A 24,363-nucleotide genomic window follows, 5' to 3' on the forward strand; every position below is an offset into this window, starting at 1 on the left:
TTTTTGGAACATGCTGGAGGAGTAGGGTCATGACTATTTAGATTGATGTATAGTTCTCATTATGAAAATAAAGCCCTCCTACGTACCTGTGTAGCCATAGGAAGATTTTAAAAGAACCACGTACAAACTCCCACATAAACGTTTCAAAGGTTGAAGGCTGCTATGAAGGTTGATATTTGCGGAATTCATTTTCGGTGAAAATATGCTTATCTTCTGATAGTAAACGTTTGTATGATTTAAGAACCATGATGACAGTTTGTATGATTCCAATTACCATTGTGATAATTTGTATGATATAGATTACCATGGTGACAGTTTGTGTGATATAGATTACCTTGATAACAGTTAATATGATGGAGATTACCAAGTGATAGTTTGTATGATATAGATTACCTTGGTGACAGTTTGTATGATATACATTACCTTGGTGACACTTTGTGTGATAGACATTACCATATTGACTGTTTATATGATAGAGATTACCTAGGTGACAGATTGTATGATATAGATTACCTTGGTGACACTTTGTGTGATAGACATTACCTTATTGACTGTTTATATGATAGAGATTACCTAGGTGACAGATTGTATGATATAGATTACCTTGATGACAGTTTGTATGATATAGATTACCTTGTTGACAGTTTGTATAATATAGATTACCATGGTGACAGTTTGTATGATATAGATTACATTTGTGACAGTTTGTATGATATAGATTACCTTGTTGACAGTTTGTATAATATAGATTACCATGGTGACAGTTTGTATGATATAGATTACATTTGTGACAGTTTGTATGATATAGATTACCTTAGTGACAGTTTGTATAATATAGATTACCATGGTGACAGTTTGTATGATATAGATTACCTTGGTGACAGTTTGTATGAAAAAGATTACATTTGTGACAGTTTGTATGATATAGATTAATTTGGTGACAGTTTGTATGATATAGATTACCTTGGTGACAGTTTGTATGGTTCAGATGTCCTTTTTACCAGATCTATGTTGGAGTGACCCCCTCTTGTTAGATCTCCACGTAGACAGCTTCGTCTGATGGTAGAGTGTCAATTTAACAGCCCATCTGGAACCCTGTATTCAATTAGATGTTACCATAAAATCCAATACCACAAAGCTCCTACAAAAATGTAGGGAGATTGTAATGTTTCAGCATTTAAATTGGCCTTAATCCTGAAATTAATTGACCTGAATGCCTTGTCATCAAGGTCATGGAAAGCAATAATGATAAATTAATTATTGTTCAAGGTTGTTTCAGCAGTTCACACATTAAATGTATTCATACGGGAGATCTTGAAGTGTAACGGTCTTCTTTATGTTCTCGACAAGATGCCTTTAATGCTCTGTTTTTCTTCAGTGATAGCTAGTTTTCATTCCAAAGTCAATTGTAGAATTAACTGTTTTCCTCATTTTCTCTCATTTAAAATTGTCATTTGTTTGGAAGGCACTACAAACTTAGAAAATATCGCTTTTCTGGTGATAATTTCTGATTGTAGATTGATTTTGTTTTGAGAGACACTTGGATAGTATTAAACCTTGTTAAAATAGTGTTAACTTTATTGAAGTTGGTTGTTTATTTATCCTTGGAAGCCACGTATAAAGGGACTAAAGCAAGTCTATAGTATAAAACCAATGCATTTGTAACTGTTATGTCTTGAACAAGACTTGAATACATCAAGCTATGAAGCACTGACTGTTTTTATAATAGTGGAAGGATTTTTTTGAGGTATGTGAATTGATCCGTTGATGCTAGTTAACCTTCAGAGTGATACCTTGCTCATCTCCGTGGATACATTGTCTGTAACTAATGACTCTTTCCTGGGGTTGGGAGGCAGTGAACCTTGGCCTAGTGGATGAAATGCTGATAAAGTCCTTCAAATCATTACTTTTCATACAGTATTCAACCAATTTCAACTACATCTCTTGGATAATGAAAACAAATTATACCTTAGGGACTAGAGGGGTGGTGTCATCCAGTGGACATATTGATGGAAGTCCTAACAACTGCTGTCCTTAAAGGCTGGCCCACTTCTTTTCCGAAATCAAAAATTAAAGTTTCCTAAAAATAAAAATAACAAGATAAAATTTATATTGATGACCTTAAATAAGGTTTCAACGCCAATCAAATGCAAATTTTCCTGCGTAATCTATGTTTAGAATGAAAATTCAGGAATTGTTAAGAATTGATAATAAGTATAGTATTAGGACGTTGAAAATATATCTTTTGCGACTCTAAAAAATTATCAATCTTGTTTTACATTCACATTTTAAAAATCAAAAGCCGTTTCAGAAAGGTAGTGGGCTTTTAACCGTTGATCAGATTACAACTAGCCTGAAAACTTCTTGATAATTGAATGATTGAATTATTCCCCCTAGATGTAAAAATATATAATATGTTATGTAAGTATTTATATAATTACTGCCATTCCACATTTGCATATAATAGTTATCTGCCCTTGTGGGTAGGTATCGATTGTTACGTCATTTGTTTGCGAGCGTAACGTTATACTTTTCAGAGAAAACCACATGAGTTTTGCTCACGAAATAATGACGTTGCAATGGATACCTGTCCACAAGGGAAGTAACTCTGTAATATGCAGAGACGGAATATCAATGAGATGGATACAGGCCCTTGGGGCCAATAAAAACAGTTTCAGGCTTAGATATTGCCATTACCAAATTACTAAACTTTGCTTTGCTCCAGGTGTTGTATTTCTTGTCTGATTTGTCATTGTAGGAAATAACGGCCCACTGTCTATCATCCTCAGTGCAGGTAAGATTGCTTTGCTAACCATTGGTATATATATATATATCTATGCATGTACTCCTGTGAATTGGTCTCGGAGAAATTAGTTTGAGCTTGGAAATGTTTCAAGTGCAGTTTTTGGATATTGATGCTTTCGCAGTTCTTGAGAAATGCACTGGTCTTTCCTGTAGTTAAGTTGTAGTGGGAGTGGTGTAACCACCAGCTGCTACTGTCATGAATCATATAGTGACCCCCTGGAGTCAACAATGGGATAAATTTGTGGCTTCCACAGGACTTTGTGGATTTGTCTGGTAATTTCATGCTGTACTTTAAGCTGCAAGAAATTTGTGTCATAGTGCAAAGCCAAACACATGACTCTGCTGGTGACAGCAGTCATATTTATGATAATAACGGATAAAATGAGCATTTGGGCTCCTAGGATGTACTTAGAGCTGCGTAAGGCATTACTTATAAGATGTAAATCTAGGGCAGAAACTGATTGAAAAATCTTGACTCCCAATGCATTTAAACAAATAAAGTTAAACAGTATTTTCAAATGATGAATAGTTCATTGTATCATGCAGGAGTGCCCCTGTATTTCAAGGGTTTTGTGACTTGAACTTTAATCAGTAGTTAAGTTCACCCGAGGAAGGATAGAATTTTGTAAGGTGGCATTATCAGCTAATTACTCCTGCTCCTCCAGCAGGACTTATTGACAGTGCTCCACTATTGACAATGCTGTGACCTGATTTCTAAGGTTGACGGCTTAGCTGCATAGTGAAACTGAGATTTAGTATTCTCAAATAGATCCGTTACATTGTGTAAAAATCCAAAACTAGTGATCAGTATCAGAACCATCTTTTCTTAGGAACGTTTATTTCAATCAAAATTTAACATAAAATTTAGCTCCTTAATCCAATAATGTCACAATTGATGTAATTCATATCCAGTTGTAGTCACTCATTTTCATAAATCATATCCAGTTGTAGTCCCTCATTTTCATAAATCATATCCACTTATTGTCCCTCATTTGCCTAAACCATATTCAGTTATGGTCCCACATTTTCATAAATCATATCCAGTTGTAGCCCCTCATTTACAAGTTGTCTAGCCTAGTCCCCACTGTACCATATTCAGTCCAGACCTTGCAGTTTAGGCCTAGCTGGCCTGAACTATCCTGACTTTACCTTGGTCCCTGATGACTGAGCCAGTCTTTGTCCCAGATGACTGAGCCAGTCTTTGTCCCAGATGACTGAGCTAGTCTTTGTCCCAGAAGACTGACAGTCCTGACTTTACCTTGGTCCCTGATGATTGAACCAGTCTTTGTCCCAGAAGACTGGCAGTCCTGACTTTACCTTAGTCCCTGATGACTGAGCCAGTCTTTGTCCAAGATGACTGAGCTAGTCTTTGTCCCAGATGACTGGCAGTCCTGACTTTACCTTAGTCCCTGATGACTGAGCCAGTCTTTGTCCCAGATGACTGAGCTAGTCTTTGTCCCAGATGACTGGCAGTCCTGACTTTACCTTAGTCCCGGATGACTGAGCCAGTCTTTGTCCCAGATGACTGGCAGTCCTGACTTTACCTTAGTCTCTGATGACTGAACCAGTCTTTGTCCCAGAAGACTGGCAGTCCTGACTTTATCTTAGTCCCTGATGACTGAGCCAGTCTTTGTCCCAGAAGACTGCCAGTCCTGACTTTACCTTGGTCCCAGATAACTGAGCCAGTCTTTGTCCCAGATGACTGAGCCAGTGTTTGTCCCAGAAGATTGGCAGTCCTGACTTTACCTTTGTCCCTGATGACTGAGCCAGTCTTTGTCCCAGAAGACTGGCAGTCCTGACTTTATCTTAGTCCCTGATGACTGAGCCAGTCTTTGTCCAAGATGACTGAGCTAGTCTTTGTCCCAGATGACTGGCAGTCCTGACTTTACCTTAGTCCCAGATGACTGAGCCAGTCTTTGTCTAAGATGACTGGCAGTCCTGACTTTACCTTGGTCCCTGATGACTGAGTCAGTCTTTGTCCTTGATGACTGAGCCACTCTTTGTCTGATGACCAGATGACTGGCAGTCCTGACTTTACCTTAGTCTCTGATGACTGAACCAGTCTTTGTCCCAGAAGACTGGCCGTTCTGACTTTACCTTAGTCCATGCTGACTGAGCTAGTCTTTGTCCCAGATGAATGAGCCAGTCTTTGTCCCAGATGACTGAGCCAGTGTTTGTCCCATATTGACTGGCAGTCCTGACTTTATCTTAGTCCCTGATGACAGAGCCAGTCTTTGTCCCAGATGACTGGCAGTCCTGACTTTACCTTAGCCCTAGGTTTTTATTGATGACATAAGAGGCACTATAATGTGTATGTCCCCATGTGACCCAGACATGACCCAGTACAGCTGTAAGGTTAAAACTTTGCCAAAAATAAACACTGATCAACTGGCAGAGAGCTCTTCTAGTTGTGTGTATATACCACCACTCCATACACACACACCAAATGTTAATATGCTTCACAGTTACCCAAAAACTCTCTACAAAATAAACTACAAATAAAAAACAGTTTCTGTTCTGTTAAAGAAACATTAAAAAAGATAACTTTTTGTATTCTGCACAAAATAAAATGTTTCATCTAGAAGTGAAGTCATAACAATTAATCAGATTTTTCCCCACAAATTAATGTATGAAAAATATAAGCTGTCCCAAATGGTTTAAGTTGTAAAATTAAAGAAACATGACCATAAATAGAGCAAAGGAATCATGACAACTTGGTTAAGTGTCATTTAAAAAAAAAAAACCTGTAAAACAATTAACATAACAGATGGAAAAATTCAGGATACAACTTGTGTAAATGATATACTTTTTTTATTGAAGTAAAGAATGATTCATTCACTAAATCATTCATTTGAATTTTTCATGAAAATTAATATTAATTTGATACTGAATGTTACATATGATACAAACAATAAACTTCATTAAGGAAGTCACTTATAATCTACCCAGCACCACAGCTTCCCTGCTCCTGACTTGTATTAGAAAGCCAAAGTTCTAGGAGAAAGACAACTGACCTACAGCCACTCTTACATGACTGTAGATGAGTTTAAACTCTTAAAACATCAACCGATTGACATTTAGACACAATAACAGCCTAGCCAGACACCTGATTAAAGAATTGAACAATGTAACATGAATTGGTATGAATTCTCTGTAGTAGAATTAATCTTTCCAACTCATTAGAAAGTCTTAAAAGTTTTGAAATGTCTCCAAATTGACCCTTGGAGAACGTTTTTTTAAGTACACTGACACTGAGGAGAAAACAAGCAGGACTGAGTCTAGACTGGCCACGTGATAAATCATTGAACCTGCTTATTCTACTACCTGTAAGATGTGTCTGCTGGCTCTATAGAGATGGTTGTTATAGCCAATTCGAACAGAATTTTATTATATTCATGACCTTTACTGACTCCTTTTTTACATTCACCACTTCAATAAACTATATACACTAGTGTATTAATTTTTAGTATCTTCACATCTTTACATCAAACTTTCATGGTTTTGAAATGATCTAATGTCGTGAAAAGTAGATCTGTTCGTCTTACTAAAATAAAAATTAAAAAAAAGTGAAATTAATGAAAATAAAATTTAAATTTTGATTCAAGATGAACTTTGCATACTGATAAAGTGATTTTTGTGTATCTCTGTACATTAGCCAGCTAAGAGCTGAAAGTTTAAAACAAACAGGCAATTATGTTGGTTTATTAAAAATCTTTTATTGTAACCTTCAAGGATTTCATTACATTTTCTCTTAAAATACAAAATATGAATTTTGATCTTGAAAGAAGTGAAAAGATATTAAATGGGATTTTATCACATAAAATATAAATGTAATTAAGACCATGTGATTTATCCTAAAGAGGGACTGCAGTGGCTGTTTGGTGAAGGTACTGACCCAGAGTTGATGGTTTTTCTCCTGGGCCTCTGGATTTCCGCCAGTATGAAGCTGATGCATCTTCAGATGACCCTGGTCGTTAATAGCTCATTAATCTAAATAAACAAATATCCAGAAGGAATACTCTATATGAATCACAGTGTATAATTCCACATTGTACACACACCAATTCACAACATAATTATATGATCATATATATATAAGCTGAAATCTCATAAATTCATCCCAGCAGATTTAATTTTGTGCTTGTATAACACATATGGCTTTCTCAGCTTTGGTAAAGTTATTTGTATCCTATATACATTCCTTAATAGGATCTGGTCTAGAATGGATTACTGAAGACAATTTGTACAAAAATTGTTTTGATGAAGTCCAAAAAGTGTCTCCATGTGAAGGTTGGTTCCTCTGTCCTTGTGAAGGTCGTTCACCAAGCTCTGCTGTACATAGACTGAAATCCTGTCTAAGCTGTTATCAAGTTGATAGAAAGAAATATCTAAAGATTTTCCTCTAGCTTGTTTAATGACATCTGATTTTCAGGCCATAAGAATTTTTTTTTTTATTTGGGTAAGACTTAGAGAAATGTCTTCCCCCAAACCCTTTTTATAATCCCATGCATTCATCCAATTCCTAAGAATATACCTTTCCCCTATCTTCATTTCCTTTATCATTTCCCAGCCCCTGGCTTTCTCTTTATACTTGTTTCCTACACCTAACATGTCCTCATTTGTTAGCCGATAGATCAGCTTGTTTGCTGAAAAAAATAAAAATGTGTCAAGCTAACAGTACTTTGCATTGGTTAGCTTGCTGCTGCAGTGATCTAAACACTTTGCATCAGCTGACTGCTGAAGTAAGCTAATCAAAGCAATCTAACAATGCTGTGTATCAGATTGAATTTAGCTGACTGCTATAGTACTGTAATGTCCTGTAATGACATTAAGCTAACCAGTCACTGTATCTGCTGGCAGCTATGATGTGTGATGTCCCTCACTTGATGCTGCAATCCCTTCCACAAGTTGCTGTGATCATCAGCTGTGACATGCACTCCTTTGACCTCTAAATTCCAACCCCTACACGCCAAACAAACAAACCATTCACTAATCCATGTTTCTGCAGGTTTATTCCATAAAATCAAATTAAATTTCCAGTTTGGCTGCGTTCTATAAATAGTAACTTAGTCAGTGATCAGTTAGGGGAGGGGGCCTGGTGTCTGGGCCCAGTGGGAGGGATCACTGGAGGAGAAACAATTGGTGCGATTTAATGTATAAACATCACAGCACATTCAATATACAGACAGGGAGGGACTCGGCACAATGCTCACGCTAATTTAAATAATTTAAAAGGAAAAGTTTTCAAAAACGTTATACGATTGTTAGATGTGTGACAGCTGACTATGCTCGATTAATTTGTGAGGGGGATTTGATGAAAGCAGAGAAAAATAAAATTTATCATAAGGAGAATTTTCTAATTGACAGATGAGGATTTCCTAGTAGCATGAATATATTAAATGAAACCAAAGTTCATGGCTTGAAACATCCCTGACAAGATCGTGTGTGATGAAGAAATAGTCCCAACCAATCAATAGAGAAAGACTGCCAATAAGACTTTAACACATCCGCACTTACATCTGTAGATTGTACCTAGGGCATAATATGAATGAATTGTTATCTAGATTTACAGGTATATAGTGTATGAATTTAGATTTACAGGTATATAGTGTATGAATTTAGATTTACAGGTATATAGTGTATGAATCTAGATTTACAGGTGTATAGCGTATGAATCTAGATTAACTGATAATAAAAGCATATGAATTTAGATTTACAGGTTTATAGCGTATGAATCTAGATTTACAGGTGTATAGCGTATGAATCTAGATTTACCTGTTACATGACACTTTGTGACACCTGTTACATGACGCTTTGTGATACCTGTTATGTAACACCTGTTAAATGACACATTGTGAGACCTGTTACATGACACTCTGTGACACCTGTTACATGACACTTTGTGACACCTGATACATGACACTTTGTGACACCTGTTAATTGACACTTTGTGACACCTGTTACATGACACTTTGTGACACATGTTACATAAAACTTTGTGACACCTGTTACATGACACTTTGTGACACATGTTACATGACACTTTGTGACACATGTATCATGACACTTTGTGACACCTGTTATTTGACACTTTGTGACACCTGTTACATGACACTTTGTGACACCTGTTACATGACACTTTGTGACACCTGTTACATGACACTTTTTGACACCTGTTACATGAAATTTTGTGACACCTGTTATATGACGATTTGTGTTACTTATTGAAAGAGGGTACATTTTTTTACATATCTTTATTGTTAAGGAATTTTCTCCTTACTATTATTACAGCCTTTGTACTGTGTATGTCACAGTATAAATTAGTCTTGGTACAAAAATGACTTTGGTTCAACAGATAGAGTCACATTAAAAAAGGCCCCAAGTTTCTTCCAATATCTTTTTATCTAATTTGATTACCTGTGTTAGACTGACTTAACCTTTGAGTGTGTCTGAGGTACAGACTACAGACATCCCATGGAACCTCATCACAGCGAATGGAAATAAAACCAAGAATGAAAAGGTCATTTACAATTGCAGTCTAATGAGAATCAAAACGGATTGGTTAAACTGTGGCTTTATTCTCTATAATTGCCATCAGTCTTTGGTGTATGACTAAACAAAATACAAGCTATATATAGAAAAGCTGTTTGATGGTGTGCAATCACCAGCATTGATCAGCAGCATTGGTGAGGTTGGAGAGTGGGCAAAGCTCTTATTAGTGATGAGATTTCATTTGTGTATGGAAATATTCAGGATATTATTGGCTATCAGCACATTGCCATTATCTTGTAGGCCCCTGAATAACATCAGTAATATGACCAAAACCATTGCCATAACCAGTATCTACCACAGTACTGTGGGAATCCATAGCTAATCAAATTGGATGCATTTGATCTGTATTTCAAATTTGATTCAAAAATGATATTAAAAACTGTTAATTGTCCTACACATTGATGGTCAAACATTGTTTCCTCTAGTCCTACACATTGGTGGTCAAACATTCTCTTACCTCTCGCCCTACACCTTGGTGGTCAAATATTCTGGTACATCTTGTTCTACACCTTGGTGGTCAAACATTCTGTTTCCTCTAGTCCTACACCTTGGTGGTCAAACATTCTGTTTCCTCTAGTCCTACACCTTGGTGGTCAAACATTCTGTTTCCTCTAGTCCTACACCTTGGTGGTCAAACATTCTGTTTCCTCTAGTCCTACACCTTGGTGGTCAAACATTCTGTTTCCTCTAGTCCTACACCTTGGTGGTCAAACATTCTGTTTCCTCTAGTCCTACACCTTGGTGGTCAAACATTCTGTTTCCTCTAGTCCTACACCTTGGTGGTCAAACATTCTGTTTCCTCTAGTCCTACACCTTGGTGGTCAAACATTTTGGTACCTCTCGCCCTACACCTTGGTGGTCAAACATTTTGGTACCTCTCGCCCTACACCTTGGTGGTCAAACATTCTTGTACCTCTAGTCCTACACCTTGGTGGTCAAACATTCTGTTTCCTCTAGTCCTACACCTTGGTGGTCAAACATTCTGTTTCCTCTAGTCCTACACCTTGGTGGTCAAACATTCTGTTTCCTCTAGTCCTACACCTTGGTGGTCAAACATTCTGTTTCCTCTAGTCCTACACCTTGGTGGTCAAACATTCTTGTACCTCTAGTCCTACACCTTGGTGGTCAAACATTCTGTTTCCTCTAGTCCTACACCTTGGTGGTCAAACATTTTGTTTGCCTCTAGTCCTACACCTTGGTGGTCAAACATTTTGTTGCCTCTAGTTCTACACCTTGGTGGTCAAACATTTTGTTGCCTCTAGTTCTACACCTTGGTGGTCAAACATTTTGTTTCCTCTAGTCCTACACCTTGGTGGTCAAACATTCTTGTACCTCTAGTCCTACACCTTGGTGGTCAAACATTTTGTTGCCTCTAGTTCTACACCTTGGTGGTCAAACATTTTGTTGCCTCTAGTTCTACACCTTGGTGGTCAAACATTTTGTTGCCTCTAGTTCTACACCTTGGTGGTCAAACATTTTGTTGCCTCTAGTTCTACACCTTGGTGGTCAAACATTTTGTTGCCTCTAGTTCTACACCTTGGTGGTCAAACATTTTGTTGCCTCTAGTCTACACCTTGGTGGTCAAACATTTTGTTGCCTCTAGTTCTACACCTTGGTGGTCAAACATTTTGTTGCCTCTAGTTCTACACCTTGGTGGTCAAACATTCTGTTTCCTCTAGTCCTACACCTTGGTGGTCAAACATTTTGTTGCCTCTAGTTCTACACCTTGGTGGTCAAACATTTTGTTGCCTCTAGTTCTACACCTTGGTGGTCAAACATTTTGTTCCTCTAGTTCTACACCTTGGTGGTCAAAAATTCTGTTTCCTCTAGTCCTACACCTTGGTGGTCAAACATTTTGTTGCCTCTAGTCCTACACCTTGGTGGTCAAACATTTTGTTGCCTCTAGTTCTACACCTTGGTGGTCAAACATTTTGTTGCCTCTAGTTCTACACCTTGGTGGTCAAACATTTTGTTGCCTCTACCACTGTTCAACTTTTGTTCTTAGTCCTACACCTTGGTGGTTTCAAACATTCAACATTTGTGTACCTCTAGTCCTACACCTTGGTGGTCAAACATTCTTGTACCTCTAGTTCTACACCTTGGTGGTCAAACATTTTGTTGCCTCTAGTCCTACACCTTGGTGGTCAAACATTCTTGTTTCCTCTAGTCCTACACCTTGGTGGTCAAACATTCTGTTTTGTACCTCTCGTCCTACACCTTGGTGGTCAAACATTCTGTTTCCTCTAGTCCTACACCTTGGTGGTCAAACATTCTGTTTCCTCTAGTCCTACACCTTGGTGGTCAAACATTTTGGTACCTCTCGCCCTACACCTTGGTGGTCAAATATTCTGGTACCTCTAGCCCTGCACCTTGGTGGTCAAACATTCTGGTAATCTCGCCCTACACCTGATGGTCAAACATTCTGGTACCTCTCGCCCTCAACCAAGGTGGTCAAACTTTCTGGTACCTGTAGCCCTACACCATGGTGGTGAAACATTCTGGTACCTCTCGCCCTACACCTTGGTGGTCAAACATTCTGGTACCTCTCCCTAAATCATGGTGGTCAAACATTCTGTTTCCTCTAGTCCTACACCTTGGTGGTCAAACATTTTGGTACCTCTCGCCCTACACCTTGGTGGTCAAATATTCTGGTACCTCTAGCCCTGCACCTTGATGGTCAAACATTCTGGTACATCTCGCCCTGCACCCTGATGGTCAAACATTCTGGTACCTCTTGCCCTCAACCAAGGTGGTCAAACATTCTGGTACCTGTAGCCCTACACCTTGGTGGTAAACATTCTGGTACCTCTCGCCTACACCATGTTGGTCAAACATTCTGGTACCTCTCGTCCTCACCTTGGTGGTCAAACATTCTGGTACCTGTAGCCTACACCATGGTGGTCAAACATTCTGGTACATCTCGCCCTACACCTGATGGTCAAACATTCTGGTACCTCTCGCCCTCAACCAAGGTGGTCAAACATTCTGGTACCTGTAGCCCTACACCATGGTGGTGAAACATTCTGGTACCTCTAGTCGCCCTACACCATGTTGGTCAAACATTCTGGTCCTCTAGTCCTACACCTTGGTGGTCAAACTTTCTGTTTCCTCTAGTTCTACACCTTGGTGGTCAAACATTTTGGTACCTCTCGCCCTACACCTTGGTGGTCAAATATTCTGGTACCTCTAGCCCTACACCTTGATGGTCAAACATTCTGGTACATCTCGCCCTACACCCTGATGGTCAAACATTCTGGTACCTCTCGCCCTCAACCAAGGTGGTCAAACATTCCGGTACCTGTAGCTCTACACCATCGTGGTGAAACATTCTGGTACCTCTCGCCCTACACCATGTTGGTCAAACATTCTGGTACCTCTCGCCCTAAACCATGGTGGTCAAACATTCTGGTACCTCTCGCCCTAAACCATGGTGGTCAAACATTCTGTTACCTGTAAGGGTTCTCATTAAGTTTTTCAAAAGATGGTTGAATTTTAATAATAGGTGGTTGGGGGCCACGGGCTCCTCCTAGTGACCAATACTTATTTCTGATAAAAATAGCCGGTTGTAAACAAGGAAATAGATGGCAACCGGCTTTTAACGAGAACCCTGCCTGTAGCCCTACACCTTGATGGTCAAACATTCTGGTACCTGTAGCCCTACAACGTGGTGGTCAAACATTCTGGTACCTGTAGCCCTACAACGTGGTGGTCAAACATTCTGGTACCTGTAGCCCTACAACTTGGTGGTCAAACATTCTGGTACCTGTAGCCCTACAACTTTCCACCTAGTCTATTTTCAGGTTTCTGTCCTTCCAACAATGAAACCTAACAAATCTCTACATGAGCACAGCTGTGTATGTATGACAGATGTAAAACCTATAAGTAGAGTGTAAAACACATTCTTTTGAGTTTTCTGTGCAGTCTGCATATTTATCTACTCCCTAATCTAAATGGTAGCATTATCATGGCCATTAATTAGAATTAAACAAACTGTAAGTTGCTGGAAGGCTTGATATAACATTCAGATAAGTCTGAACCATTTATAATTCATAGAATAATCTTTTTTCTCCTTTTTGTTGAGTACATTTCTCATTAAAAATACTAGAATGTATTTAGAAAAGATTGAAGTTGTGATTAGTCTTTTAAAAGATACAGCTTTTTTTCTAAAATGTAAAATAAAAACGTATGTATATCTTGATAGATGTAATCCATACTGTATTTTCTGGAGATTTTGAGTGAGAATTGAAGTAGTGGATGAATAAAAAATGCTAATTTATGATATGTTTTTATGTTGAAATTGCTTCAGTAGATTCTTAAAGAGCAAAGTGAGCTTATACCTGACGATAGTGTCCATTGTTTCTCCTTGCCAACAACGTGTAATAAACTTGAGGAAAATTGCTGATCAGAATTTATCCAAACTTTGCCAGTAGTATACCAATGAACTCAATATTTCATTCATATTAATATGGACTCCCCCCCCCCTAATGTGTCTTCATGGGTGATAAATTAAATGGGTAAATTTGCAAAGATTAAAATAACTTTTTCTCTCTACAATAAAGCCTTGGATATATATCACTTGTGCTTTAAATACAATTGTTCGGATGACCCTCATTGGACCTAAAAAACAGGAGTAAAAATAAAACTTGTTTAAGAAAAAGTTGCCAGCAATACCCAGCATGGTATTAAATAGCAAAATGCATTTGATAATAATTTAAAAGGAATTAACAGCTATCATACCAACACCTGAAAAAGGTAAATTGGTATGTAACTTTGAATCAGACAGATTCTTGATAGTGAAATACATTAAGTGTTGCAAAGAGGTGATGCTGTAGTGGCATCATTGTTTAAATGAAAGAGGAGGGATTTTGTTGTCATCTTTACTGAATCAATTGGATGTAAGGCACAGATGGTGGGTTGGCCTCATCATTGGTCTACCTTCTGGATTCTTATCCATTGTTAGGTTATTGTCCCAAAAATATTTAAAAAGTTTGCAACTTTTTGTTGTGTTAGAACTTTTTATACCAATCTACACCACTACTGATGAAGTTTTAGGAGGAAAGCTACAATTTTTGAACATTTACATCAAAGTTAACTTTTCAAAAGATTGCATAAGGTACAAAATTTGAGAATATTTTGTTGTGATAGGGACTTGCTTTCTTTGGACAATCGCCATTTTGATGCTGAAATCTTAATCTTATGAATACTAGTAGCCACTCATTGTGATTGTGATTATCTCATTTATCCTTGAAATTTCATAATGGAGTGGCCTATTCTTTGATTTAGAAGAGTCTAAATGTATTGTCAGGGGCAAATACCCTATTGTCCAAGGTCCAGGTAAGGTGGCAGTAACCTGTGATCCCATGTCCATCCACTTTTTTAAAAGTCCGGCCCTGGGCTGTGGAGGATGATGGATGGGCCACTTGAGGTTAGTGGTGATTTGTAAGGAGATAGCCAATTGACCTGCCCTCCGACCCATAACACTACAGGCCCTGCTGTGATAAAAAGAGCTAGCCCCTGCTCATAATTACACAGGCCAGGGCCCCTGTCAGCCCCATCAGATAGCGCTGGACAGTCCATACACCACAGTCTTCTTAGGGAAAGCTATTCAAACAAAACTACTTCTTCTTTTGTGATAAGGATTCGGTTTTGAAATCAGAGGTTTTACTTATTTGTTGGGACACTTTTCAAGTGAGGAAGGGATCGGTTTCTATTTTGAAGATTTAAAGGAATCGAGAATGAATTATCCGGAATGAAGTTGATCAGACTTGTTTGTTTTGATAGAGCAGTTGAGGGTTCTAATCGTAATGATATAGGAGTCAATTGAGCCATCACTATGTACAGATTAATGTCCTGATACTGTCAGAGGCTGTTTCTGTCATTATAGGTGGCCAGCTTCACAACTTAGAAGACATCTACCAAGAAAACACCACCTATCTGATATTTAGGACCACATAATGCCTAAATGAACCTGTGATGCCCTAAATTTAGAAGAAAAAAAAATTCCATGTACATATGTCATTAAAGATCAGAAAAAATTGGTGATAAAACCTGATTAACATCAAAATTATAAGGCAAATCGTCTTTGATCAAGGTATGAAAGTCTTGTAGACATTGGAATTCCCTATATAGTTGACTCTTGTCTATACAGATACTAATTATACAGGTGTACTTTGTTACATTTTTCACCATTCTTGGCTTATTTGCTGTAGACCTTGCCATGCCATTCTTTGCTGTTGAGTACCTGCAATAAAGGTTGAAGGTGTCAGTTTGTCAAAGCATTGTCTGAACCCAGGCTCCTGAGTGATTCCCTTATGTCTTTCAATTTCAAATGTCATGCAGACCTTCCTTGTCAAAAGTGCTGTCTTTGATTGCTTTGCAAGTACATTGGTGAAAAGTTCAAGTTCATCAAAATGGTCAATGTAAGTTAAATCACAAAAATCTATCTCTTTTGTGTGAGGCAATACAGGAATCCCCCTGTCTGTGTGGGAGTAATCGAATCCCCCTGTCTGTGTGGATTAATACAGGAATCCCCCTGTCTGTGTGGATAATGGATAATGATAATACAGAATCCCTGTCTGTGTGAATAATACAGAATCCCTGTCTAGTGGAGTAATATAGGAATCCCCCCCCCCCTGTGAGGTAATAAAGAATCCCCCTGTCTGTGTGGGTAATACAGGAATCCCCTGTCTGTGTGGGGTAATACAGGAATCCCCCTGTCTGTGTGGATTAATACAGGAATCCCCCTGTCTGTGTGATAATACAGGAATCCCCCTGTCTGTGTGGAGTAATACAGGAATCCCCCTGTCTTTGTGAGTAATATAGAAGAGTAATACAGGATCCCCCTGTCTGTGTGGAGTAATACAGGAATCTCCCTGTCTGTGTGGAGTAATACAGGAATCCCCCTGTCTGTGTGGAGTAATAAGGAATCCCCTGTCGTGTGTATAGAATCCCCGTCGTGTGGAGTAATACAGGAATCCCCCTGTCTGTGTGGAGTAATATAGGAATCCCCCTGTCTGTGTGGAGTAATAAGGAATCTCCCTGTCTGTGTGGAGTAATACAGAAATCCCCTGTGTGTGTGGAGTAATAAGGAATCTCCCTGTCTGTGTGGAGTAATACAGGAATCTCCCTGTCTGTGTGAGTAATACAGAAATCCCCCTGTTGTGTGGAGTAATAAAGGAATCCCCCTGTCTGTGTGAGTAATACAGGAATCCCCCTGTCTTTGTGAGGTAATACAGGAATTCCCCTGTCTGTGTGGAGTAATACAGGAATCCGCCTGTCTATGTGAAGTAATATAGGAATCCCCCCCGTCTGTGGGGTAATAAAGGAATCCCCCTGTCTGTGTGGAGTAATATAGGAATCCCCCTGTCTGTGTGAGGTAATACAGGAATCCCCCTGTCTGTGTGGAGTAATACAGGAATCCCCCTGTCTGTGTGGAGTAATACAGGAATCCCCCTGTCTGTGTGGAGTAATACAGGAATCCCCCTGTCTGTGTGGAGTAATACAGGAATCCCCCTGTCTTTGTGAGGTAATACAGGAATTCCCCATTTGTGTGGAGTAATACAGGAATCCCCCTGTCTGTGTGGAGTAATATAGGAATCCCCCTGTCTGTGTGGGTAATACAGGAATCCCCCTGTCTGTGTGGAGTAATATAGAAATCCCCCTGTCTGTGTGAGGTAATACAGGAATCCCCCTGTCTGTGTGATGTAATACAGGAATCCCCCTGTCTGTGTGAGGTAATACAGGAATCCCCCTGTCTGGGTTGGGAATGAGAGAATCCCTCTTCCACTTTGTCAGTCTGTCTAGAACTCACCTTGACTGGCACTGCCATTGGTCCATATGCTCTCACACCATCGTGTGTCGGGGGTACCGATGGGGAAACTGTCCTTCTGTAGCCCGATTTTGTCTTGTTTACCAGCACAGTCAGACACACCCGTGTCTGAGTTATCTGTTTTTATCCATATCTGATTTCATATCCATCAACCGAGCTTTAAGAAATGCTACCTTGCAAGAAATTTCAATGAAAATATGATGTTCTATTTTTGAGCTGAGACATTCCTCTGCTCCAGACAGTTCTTCATTGCTACTGATAAAGACAAAGTTATGTTGGACTCCCCTCCCCAGACCCCCTCCTGTGAAATGTATGCAGACACTACTTAGACATTAGGCTGGAATACTAGGTTCAGATACTGCATAAAGTTTTTACATGGTGTCATGTCTAATGTGTTTTGCAGACAGATGTTAAATGTAAATATCTATAAAATAAGTAAATATCAAACATAAAAAATTCGACAAAAGTAGTTTAGGAGTGGAACTCTAGAGGAAAAATATGTTCAACGCTGTGTTGATTTGGATCGTGTAACATCGCATTGTAAACTCGAGAGGAAAATGTAAACATTTTTCATACTTAAGGGTTAAGACTTCAGTAAATCAATTATATCTTTTCTGTAACAGTTGAGATGAATACCAAAATTCCAGATTAAATCTTTAAAACAATTGTAATTCCCGACCCATGTTGCATTATTGGGCAGTCAATCTTTATTTAGGATGGTACAATATTGTTGGTAAATCAGCAAACTGGACAATACAGGCTTTTGGGGCCTCTTGTTCTTTTATCTACGATGTAGAGACCATCTCCCTTCAAATGACATAGAGCGACCAATCAATGTTTCCCTAACATTTTTCTTGCAGTGTATTTAAGATATATAATAAATGATAAATTTACATCAAATTATAGAGTGAATAGAATTTCATTTTCAGATATTTCAGATTGAAATAAAATCCTTGCAATATGAAAAAAAGTACCTCATTTAAAATCTACAGTCAATGTAAAAGAATTTACTTGGGGGATTTTTATTTCATACCTTGGGAGTCCCGAGGCCCCTTAGAGCTGCTAGTACTCATCAGTGATGAAATGAAACTCTGGCCCTTGAAGATCAGAAGGGTCCTGGGAACCCAGGCCAGTATGCATTAAGACTTGTCGGGTTATACAATTTTGATGAGGACTGTTGTGGGTGAAGTTGTGATTAGAATTATGGTAACTAGCTCAGTGTCTAACCACTACCATTACTCAAGGCTTTGCTAGCTGTCAAATGTGATTTGCTATTGAAAGTCATTTAGGAATTGTAGCCTTAACCACAGTACTTACATTGTTGATATGTTTGATTTTGACTTGTTTTCTTTCTTGTGAAATGATACAACAAAAGGAAAATTCTTCTTCAATTCAATATTTATTTATTCTGGAAGGTTTGATTTTCTGTTTGTAAATCAATAAAGCAAATTATTAAATCATTTCATTTTATTTTTTGACTAAATAAAACTGATATATCATCTGGGTCCAGTTGTTCAACAGGTGAATGGGCTAATCACAGTTTAACAATAATTTTCAAATCAAAATTTAGTAATTTCCAGTAATACCAATTTTACAAAATGTTATTGGGTTATTAAGAGCTCCGTTCTTTACTTACTGCTTGATTTTAGTGAAAATATATATCTTAAATTTTGTAGCAAATAAGAACTGAAAAACTGAAATTAAGCAAATCATCATTTGAACAACCGGGGTCTGATCTAAAAACAAAATGGCTTTATTAAGTGAAAATATAAGAAACCTAATCACACTGTTAAAATATTAATTGTAAGAAATGAATATTCAATGAAACTAGGATTTTAAGATAAGTCCTTAGCAGTAGTAGTTGGTGGCTTATTACTAATGTAGCATCAGATGGCTAACCCACTGAATTGATGATGTTAAGTAGATAAAATGTTTAGACTATAATCAGCAACAGTAAAAAATAAATCCAAAGTTAAGTGCATGTAATAGATCTGTTCTTCCTGATATATTTCTTGCTTAGGGTTTAGGGGTGTAATCAACTCTCTTGTGACAGTAAAATTCATTTAATTAGGAGATTAGTGGTCCCCTATCTACAAAGTTAATTTTGACCAGCTCTATAAGTAAGCATATTGGCTCCCAATGCTGTACAACTTTGACCTTCAGCTTTGGTTAGTATGGTGGTCAGACTTATAAAACTGATTATAACATAAAACCTTTCAAGACTATCTTCAAATGATGAATTAAGATTGATCATTATGTCTGAACTTTTTCTGAACACTTCATCTCCAGGTTTTGGTTCTTTAAACAATTCTGTATCAGGACCATGATGTCTTTAACAGTACAATAAAGCCTGACTTACTGACCACCTCTGTAAAAAGACCATCTGCTTCAGAAGGTAGGGTCTCGTATGAAAATTACTGACCACCTCTGTAAAAAGACCCATCTGCTTCAGAAGGTAGGGTCTCGTATGAAAATTACTGACCACCTCTGTATAAAGACCACCTGCTTAAGAAGGTAGGGTCTCAAATGACAATTTTGTCACTACTTAACCTCTGTATAAAGACCACCTGCTTAAGAAGGTAGGGTATTAAATGACAATTATGTCACAACCTAACCTGTATATAAAGACCACCTGGCTATAAAGACAATATTCCCTCTTTATAGACTGGTTTGAATGTCTTGTCAGTACTGGCAATCAAAAGTGCACTACTGCTGCTATAGAACACCAGCCTTAACCTCAATGTAAAATATCACATACCGTTTTAACCTCAATGTAAAATATCACATACCGTTTTCGACCAAATAAGTGCCCAGGGAGTTTAAAAAATTGAAAAGGTTCTAATGAGACATACTTATTGCAAATCTAGACAGTTTTGTGTAGTTTTGGTCTTTATTTATGCATGGGCAATTGAATTCGAGGCCTCAAAAAGCGGGAGGGGCGTTTATAGGGACATGGGCGCTGATTGGGTTGAATACGGTAATAATTTAACATTCATAGTTTAACATGGGTAAACCTATTATAGGTCTGATTTATACAGTTAAATGTGGATTGCCTGTCCTGATAACCGAACATTTGTATAAGTTTGGCCTGGGTAGCCTTGAGAGGAGGTCTCATTTACCTGTTGTGTCACTGTGTGTAAAGATTACGCCACAGGCCTAGTGGCCTACCTGTTATATATTATAACAGACAGCTGCTGTGATGTCTGTGCAAGATAATACCCAACTTACCTTGGCCATACAGCATGCTTTCTTTCTTCATACATTTTAAAATCGGCCTTTTGTCAAAATTCTAATCGCTCAAATCTAAAAAAGTTTTCTCAGAAAATGAAATTTCAATAAAAGTTCAATGCAGAACCAAATTGAGCTTTCGAGATGAATACAAGATTTTAAATGAAAGTTGACGTAGTTGAATGGAAATCAGAATTAAGCTGCTAATATCCCGGCGGTTAGAGTTCATTTAATGCCGGTGAAATTGTGGTACGCTGGGTAAGGGCAACCTTTGTTATTTCATACCTGGAGAACAGCAGAACCAAATCCACCATTTGTATAATGTGGAGGGCAATGGCTTATAGAAATCAAATTTGATTTTCTGTTGTACAAAATTGAAAAGTTCAGCGAAAATTTTGGTTGATACCACGGATCTAGATTTCAGGCAGATTCTGTTAAATTTTCTGTAGTCACAAAAATGACATAACTTCTGTGTGTACTGTTTAGAATAAATAAATGTTTTCGGAAATAAAAGATAATCCAAGTAATAAAGGCTATGAATTATGAGTAGAATATTATAATAATGTGTGGTGATAAATCAAACATATTATCTCTGTAGAATAAATGTTATTAGATGATGTAGCAGTAGCGAGCATTCGCCTTATTTGATAAAGATAGTTTTTATGTCCCACGCAGTGTCTTGACATATTACCACAAGCCCTCCACCAGGGTCGCTAGTTTGAATCCTATGTGGGGCAGTTGCCAGGTACTGACGGCTGGTCGATGGTTTTTCCCCGGGTTCTCTGGCTTTCCCTCCACCAACAATAATAAACCTAAACCCAATGTCCCTGACTTAACAAGGAATGGGCATGTATTCCTGTCCCGTCACGTCCGCTCCTGTCTCGTCAAATCCTGTCCCGTTGTGTCCTCTTCCATCCTACAGCGTCCTCCATTCCCGTCACATCTAACTTTTTGATACAGAGGCAGAGGCAGTTATGACTTAAATTTGTAATACTGTAATAATTAAGCACATTTAATTTTTCACCAAAAAATCTTATTTGTATATATATAAAAAAACATATTTTGACAAATCTAAAATAGAGTGATTTCCCTTTGGTGTCTGATTCTGATATTTTGATTTTCATTTACAGTAGCACAGAAAAATATCGCAGACAATTGTGTTCAGTTTTCTGATTGCCTTATATTAGTGGCTTGGCAATATTTAAAATTCTTCTCTCTGTGTTGTAATTTCAAAGCATTTCTATTCATGCAAATTTTAAACACTCTACTCTCAAAAAATAATGAAAGCAAAGATCTTTTGAAAATGAGTCACCATACTGCGACTCGAGAATAACATAAATATATATATATGTCTTTCTATTGGACTGTGTAGCACAGATACAAATCTTGATGACTTATGCTGGTCTAGTGTCACATATTCATCCTAAAAAACATTCTAGTATAACATATGTTTTCATTTTTATGGACTGACCATGAAGTGGGGAGTGTCACAGGTGGATTCTTCGCTGTTGGCAATCCATCTGTCTGTCTGGCCTCATCCGTTTCCAAAATACCACATATATATATATTGTCCTTGACAAATCAGAAACATTTTCTGAAAGCTGGTCTTTAATGTTTATGGTTATGGGAATCATTTATAAAGAATCGAATAGGATACAACTTATTCAACATAGCTCACCTTAAATAACTTCTGTTCTTTATGTTTCCAGATTGGAAAAGAAATGACGGAAAAAGAATGAGGAGCATCAGGTAAAGTGAATTTCTCTATTAGAAAATAATAACTTCAGCACCATCAATAAAGCTTAAAATCACCTGAAATCTTGCCATATCATTCTTTTGATATTGGTTTGGTAATTCCTTCACTTCAAGGTTATGATTTTAAGGTCATTATTACTTACGGTCATGGCAAATATTCAATGAAGATGAAATCAACATTCTTAACCTGAAAGTAGTTATTCAACTCAAAGACAGCACACTACTCCACAAAGTCATCAAATTTCCTACTCAAGGTCATTGCTCCTTACCTTACTGTTACACCTAGGTCAGCAAGGTCATTGTCTCTTTATGTCAAGGTCACTGCTCCTTTATTATTTCATCATTTCTCTTTATCAAGTCATCATACCTTTATATCAGGTCATCATACCTTTATATCAGGTCATTATACCTTTATATCAGGTCATCATTCCTTTATATCAGGTCATCATTCCTTTATCATCAGGTCATCATTCCTTTATATCAGGTCATCATTCCTTTATATCAGGTCATCATTCCTTTATATCAGGTCATCATTCCTTTATATCAGGTCATCATACCTTTATATCAGGTCATCATTCCTTTATATCAGGTCATCATTCCTTTATCATCAGGTCATCATTCCTTTATATCAGGTCATCATTCCTTTATATCAGGTCATCATTCCTTTATATCAGGTCATCATTCCTTTATATCAGGTCATCATTCCTTTATCATCAGGTCATCATTCCTTTATATATCAGGTCATCATACCTTTATATAGTTCATCATTCCTTTATATCGGGTCATCATTCCTTTATATAGGTCATCATTCCTTTATATCAGGTCATCATACCTTTATATCAGGTCATCATTCCTTTATATCAGGTCATCATTCCTTTATCAGTCATCATACCTTTATATCAGGTCATCATACCTTTATATAGTCATCATTCCTTTATATCGGGTCATCATTCCTTTATATCAGGTCATCATTCCTTTATATCAGGTCATCATTCCTTTATCATCAGGTCATCATTCCTTTATATCAGGTCATCATACCTTTATATCAGGTCATCATTCCTTTATATCAGGTCATCATTCCTTTATATCAGGTCATCATTCCTTTATATCAGGTCATCATACCTTTATATCAGGTCATCATTCCTTTATATCAGGTCATCATACCTTTATATCAGGTCATCATACCTTTACATCAGGTCATCATACCTTTATATCAGGTCATCATACCTTTATATCAGGTCATCATTCCTTTATATCAGGTCATCATACCTTTATATCAGGTCATCATTCCTTTATATCAGGTCATCATTCCTTTATATCAGGTCATCATTCCTTTATATCAGGTCATCATACCTTTATATCAGGTCATCATACCTTTATATCAGGTCATCATTCCTTTATATCAGGTCATCATACCTTTATATCAGGTCATCATTCCTTTATATCAGGTCATCATTCCTTTATATCAGGTCATCATTCCTTTATATCAGGTCATCATACCTTTATATCAGGTCATCATTCCTTTATATCAGGTCATCATTCCTTTATATCAGGTCATCATTCCTTTATATCAGGTCATCATTCCTTTATATCAGGTCATCATTCCTTTATATCAGGTCATCATTCCTTTATATCAGGTCATCATTCCTTTATATCAGGTCATCATTCCTATATATCAGATCATCATTCCTTTATATCAGATCATCATTCCTTTATCATCAGGTCATCATACCTTCATATCAAGTCATCAATCCTTTATATCAGGTCATCATTCCTTTACATCAGGTCATTTACCTTTATATCAGGTCATCATTCCTTTATATCAGGTCATCATACCTTTATATCAGGTCATCATTCCTTTATATCAGGTCATCATACCTTTATATCAGGTCATCAATCCTTTATATCAGGTCATCATACCTTTATATCAGGTCATCATTCCTTTATATCAGATCATCATTCCTTTATATCAGGTCATCATACCTTTATATCAGGTCATCATACCTTTATATCAGGTCATCATACCTTTATATCAGGTCATCATACCTTTATATCAGGTCATCATTCCTTTATATCAGGTCATCATTCCTTTATATCAGGTCATCATACCTTTATATCAGGTCATCATACCTTTATATCAGGTCATCATACCTTTATATCAGGTCATCATACCTTTATATCAGGTCATCATTCCT

The 24,363-nt window shown here is 37.6% G+C and overlaps 1 protein-coding gene across 1 annotated transcript in view; it reads right to left on the bottom strand.

Moving 5' to 3' along the window:
* Positions 1-24,363, bottom strand: part of LOC138317343 (uncharacterized) — a 471,671-nt gene that overhangs the window by 305,031 nt on the left and 142,277 nt on the right. The window lies entirely within an intron of this gene.

The sequence above is a fragment of the Argopecten irradians genome, chromosome 3 (assembly GCF_041381155.1).
Source record: "Argopecten irradians isolate NY chromosome 3, Ai_NY, whole genome shotgun sequence".
In the NCBI taxonomy this organism is placed as follows: domain Eukaryota; kingdom Metazoa; phylum Mollusca; class Bivalvia; order Pectinida; family Pectinidae; genus Argopecten; species Argopecten irradians.